Consider the following 4,503-nt stretch of genomic DNA (forward strand, 5'->3'; position numbering starts at 1 on the left):
CCACTTTATACAGTAGTAAGCTGGGGCCAACTCTAACATTAAGTCTAAAGTCAAGAAATAAGCAGGAAAAATAACCCAACAACAACAACAAAAATTGGACCATAATAATAAAAAAAAAACTGTACGATGGTGACAGGGAAACTTAAGACACAAACTCAGAAGAGGAAAATGATTTGAAAACATTTATAAGCTGAGCCTAAAAAAAAAGCCAGAGTGGACAAAGGGGCAACAAGAATTCCTAGAAGAGCTAAAGAAGTCTTTCCCTTCTCTTGAGATAGCAGACAAAAAGCCCCCAAAGGAACCAAAGGAAAAGAAGGTCAAAAAGGAAAAAAAAAGAGAACAAAAAGGAAGATATGGCTGAAAAGGTGGTGAAAAAGCCTCGAAAGCATTGCAGTCAGAACCCAGTCCTGGCCCAAGGGATAGGTAGATACTCCAGGTCTGCAATGTATTCCCAGAGAGCCATGTACAAGCAGAAATATGCTGCACCAAAAACCCGGATTGAAATGAAAAAGAAAGAGAAGGTGCCTGCTACTATCTCAAAGCCAGTTGGTGGTGATAAGAATGGAGGAACCCGCATGGTAAAGATTCGCAAAATGCCTCAGTATTACCCTACTGAGGATGTGCCTAGAAAGCTGTTAAGTCATGGCAAAAAGCCCTTCAGCTAGCATGTGAGAGACTTCGAGCTAGCATCAAGCCAGGCGCTGTTCTGATCATTCTCACTGGACACCACAGGGGCAAGCGAGTGGTTTTCCTGAAGCAGCTGGCTAGTGGCTTGCTACTGGTGACTAGACCTCTGACCATCAACTGTGTTCCTCTGAGAAGGACCCATCAGAAATTTGTCATTGCCACCTCTACCAGGGTTAACCTTTCAGGTGTAAAAATTCCAAATCATCTTACTGATGCTTACTTCAAGAAGAAGAGGCTCTGTAAACCTAGACACCAAGAAGGAGAGATTTTTGACGCACAAAAAGAGAAATATGAGATTACAGAGCAGCTCAAGGCTGATCAGAAAACAGTGGACTCTCAGATCCTGCCCCAAATCAAGAAAATTCCTCAGCTCTGTGGCTACCTGCATTCTGTATTCTCTCTCTCCAATGGAGTTTATCTGCAAAACTGGTGTTTTAAATGCCTTCCAGAGAACTCTCATTAAAATATTTGGAATAGTTAAAAAAAGAAGAGCTAAAGAAATCTATTTTTTAAAAAAATAAGAGTAAAAATTATTTTAAAAAGAAAATACGTGTGATAGAAGAAAAATTGGGGAAAATAATGAAAATAACGCAAGAAAATTATGCAAAGAGAATTAACAGCTTGGTAAAAGAAGCTATATATGTTAACACATATACACATATACATGCATATGTATGTATATATGTGCGTATGTAAGTGTATGTGTATATATATATATATATATATATATATACATGCATGTATGTGTGTGTGTGTATACTGAAGAAAATAATTACTTACAAATCAGAACTGGCCAAATTATAAAGGATACAAAAACCTTACTGAAGAAAATAACTACTTCAAAAATAGAATTGGTCAAGTGGAAGGTAATAACTCAAGACATCAAGAAACAATAAAACAAAGTTAAAAGAATGAAAAAGTAGGAAAAAATGTGAATTACCTCATTGGAAAAATAACTGACCTGGAAAATAGATTGAGGAAAGATAGCTTAAGAATTATTGATCTACCTGAAAGCCACTACCAAAAAAAGAACCTAGATATCATATTTTAAGAAATTTTAAAGGAAAACAGCTCCAATATCTTAGAATTAAATGGTAAAATAGAAAATGAATGAATCTACCAGCAATCTCCTAAAAGAAATTCCCAAAGGAAAACTCCAAGGAATATTATAGCTAAGTTCCAGAGCTCTCAGGTTAAGGAGAACATGCTGCAAGCAGCAAGAGAGAAATAATTTAAATATTGCTCACAATAAGGATTACACAAGATTTAGCAGCTTCAACATTAAAGCAGTGGTGGGCTTGGTATATGACATATTGGAAGCCAAAGGTGCTGGAGTTGCAACTAAGAACAACTTACTCAGGAAAGCTAAGTATAATTTTAAGGGGATGGGAGGGGAAAATGGACAATTCATAAAGTAGAGTACTTCCGGATAAGAAAACCAGAGCTGAATGGGAAATTTGACATCCAGACACAGGAAGGTAAACATGAGTTAGAAATCATAAAGGACCTTAATAAGGTTAAGCTGTTTACATTCTAAAATGGGAAACTGATACATGTAACACCTAAAAACTTTATCATCATTAGGGAACTAAGAGGAATCTACTTAGACAGAGAGCTGGGGTGTGTGCATGTTGTGTTGGGAGGATCTCAAAAGGAAAGAGAAGGGTGAGAAAGATGGACATACTGGAAGAAGGGGGAAGAAAGAGGAAGAATGGAGAAAGTTATCTCATATAAAAGAGATGTGCAAGGAAGCATTTTTACAATGAAGGAGAAATGGAGTGAAGTAGGCAATGGTTGAACCTCACTCTCAACTGAACTGGTTCAGAGGGAAGAATATACACACACATTTACATATACATTTACATATACATATGAATATGTGTATGTATACACACACAGCTGGGCATAGAAACTTATTTTTCCCAACAGGGAAGAGGAAGAGAAAGGGTCTAAGAAAAGTCAGGGTAGGGATGATAAAAGAGAGGGTAGCTTAAGGAAGTTAGTGGTAAAAAAAAACACAATAAAAGAGATAGGGGTGTCTGTGTGTGTGTGTGTTTGTGTGTGTGTGTGTGTGTGTGTGTGTGTGTGCATGAGAGAGAGAGAGAGAGAGAGAGAATATTATGCTGCAGCTGAAGTTTAAAAAAAAGTCAGTGGTAACTATCATGATCTCAGACAAAGCAAAAGCAACGTATATACTTAAAAGAGATAAGAAGGAAAATTAGATTTTGCTGAAAGGCATCATATACAGCAAATTAATATCAGTACTAAACATATATGCACCAAATGACATAGCATCCAAATTCTAGAAGGAAAAGTTAAATGAGTTACAGGAGGAAATAGACAATAAAACTGAGTGGGGATACCTCAAATTTCCCCTCTCAGAACTAGATAAATCTAAACATAAAATAGATAAGAAAAAAGAAAAAAGATGAATAGAATTTTAGAAAATTTAGATATGATAAATTTCCAGAGAATATTGACTGGGAATAGAAAGTAATATACCTTTTTTCTTAGCTTCACATGGTAGCTTCATAAAAATTAACCATTTACTAAGGCATAAAAACCTCAGAAACAAATGCAGAAAATATTAAATAAACTCTTTAGAGACCATAATGCAATAAAAATTATACGAATTCAATAAAGGACTTTTGAAGAATTGGTTAAAGATTAATTGGAAATGAAATAATCTAACCCTGAAGAATGACTTGGTCAAAAAACAAATCGCAGAAACGATCAATAATTTCATTATAGTGGCAATTAGACAAAACACCAAAATTGGTTGTTTACAAACAAATTAGTACTTAGAGAAAAATTTATATCTCTAAAAGTTTAAATCAAAAAAAAGAAAGAAAGAGCTAATCAATGAATGGGCATAGAACTAAAAACAAACAGAAAGCCACAATAGAATAAACTAAAAATCCCCAAATACCAAAACAGAAATTCTAGACTCAAAGAGGGGATTAGCAAAATTGAAAGTAAAAAAATAAAAAAATTAAAAAAGTAATAAACTGAGAGTTGGTTTTTATTTAAAAAAAAACACAATAAAATAGATAAACCACTGGATACTTTGTTTTTTTAAAAAGAAAGAAAATGAAAGACTAAATTTAAAACCAATAAAGAAGAAATTAAAGCAACATGCCAATAAAACTGAAAATCCAACGAAATTGACAAATATTTGGAAAAGTATAAATGGCCCAGTTTAACAGAATAGAAAATAAAATATGTAAATCACCCTATCATTTAAAAACAAATTGAAGAATGCTATACGCATGGCCAGAGAAGGAGTGGATGCTGATGGGGAAGGGATGCCTCTGGAGACCCTTTCTGGAGCCTATGAGAAGTGTTATAAGTGACTGAGACTCTATTCTGGGAAAGGGGTGCTTACTAGTGGACACTCACTATTTTCTTTGGACTTCCATAGAAATTCTCATTATTTCTCTAAGAGGCAGCTGCATAGTACCCCAAGAGCTTGTTTCAGAACTAGGAAGAACTGGGTTCAAATCTGTATCAATAAGGCAAGATTCATGACCTCAAGGATAACCATGAACATGCCTGAATGGTTGGGAATTGCAAACTTTGAAAAACTCTCTAGGTAGAAGTCAGAAGAAGTGTAACATTTACTTAGACACCAGAGGATCCAATCCCAAGACCAATAACCCCAATTTGATATACAGTAATTATATTTCAAAACCAGTGAGCCCATCTCAATGTAGCAACAAGGAAATTAAAACAGTATTATTGCAAGGAACCAAGTCATCCTGTAACCTTCCCCCCTTCTAGGGCCTTCCTGTAAATAATCACTCACAAATCCTAACT

At 35.1% G+C, this 4,503-nt stretch overlaps 1 pseudogene; it reads left to right on the forward strand.

The window, feature by feature from the left end:
• Window positions 1-353: 353 nt before the first annotated feature.
• On the forward strand, window positions 354-1,150 carry LOC118842127 (annotated as a pseudogene).
• The last annotated feature ends 3,353 nt before the right edge of the window (window positions 1,151-4,503 follow it).

This window comes from Trichosurus vulpecula, chromosome 3 (genome assembly GCF_011100635.1).
Source record: "Trichosurus vulpecula isolate mTriVul1 chromosome 3, mTriVul1.pri, whole genome shotgun sequence".
Taxonomy (NCBI): Eukaryota; Metazoa; Chordata; class Mammalia; order Diprotodontia; family Phalangeridae; genus Trichosurus; species Trichosurus vulpecula.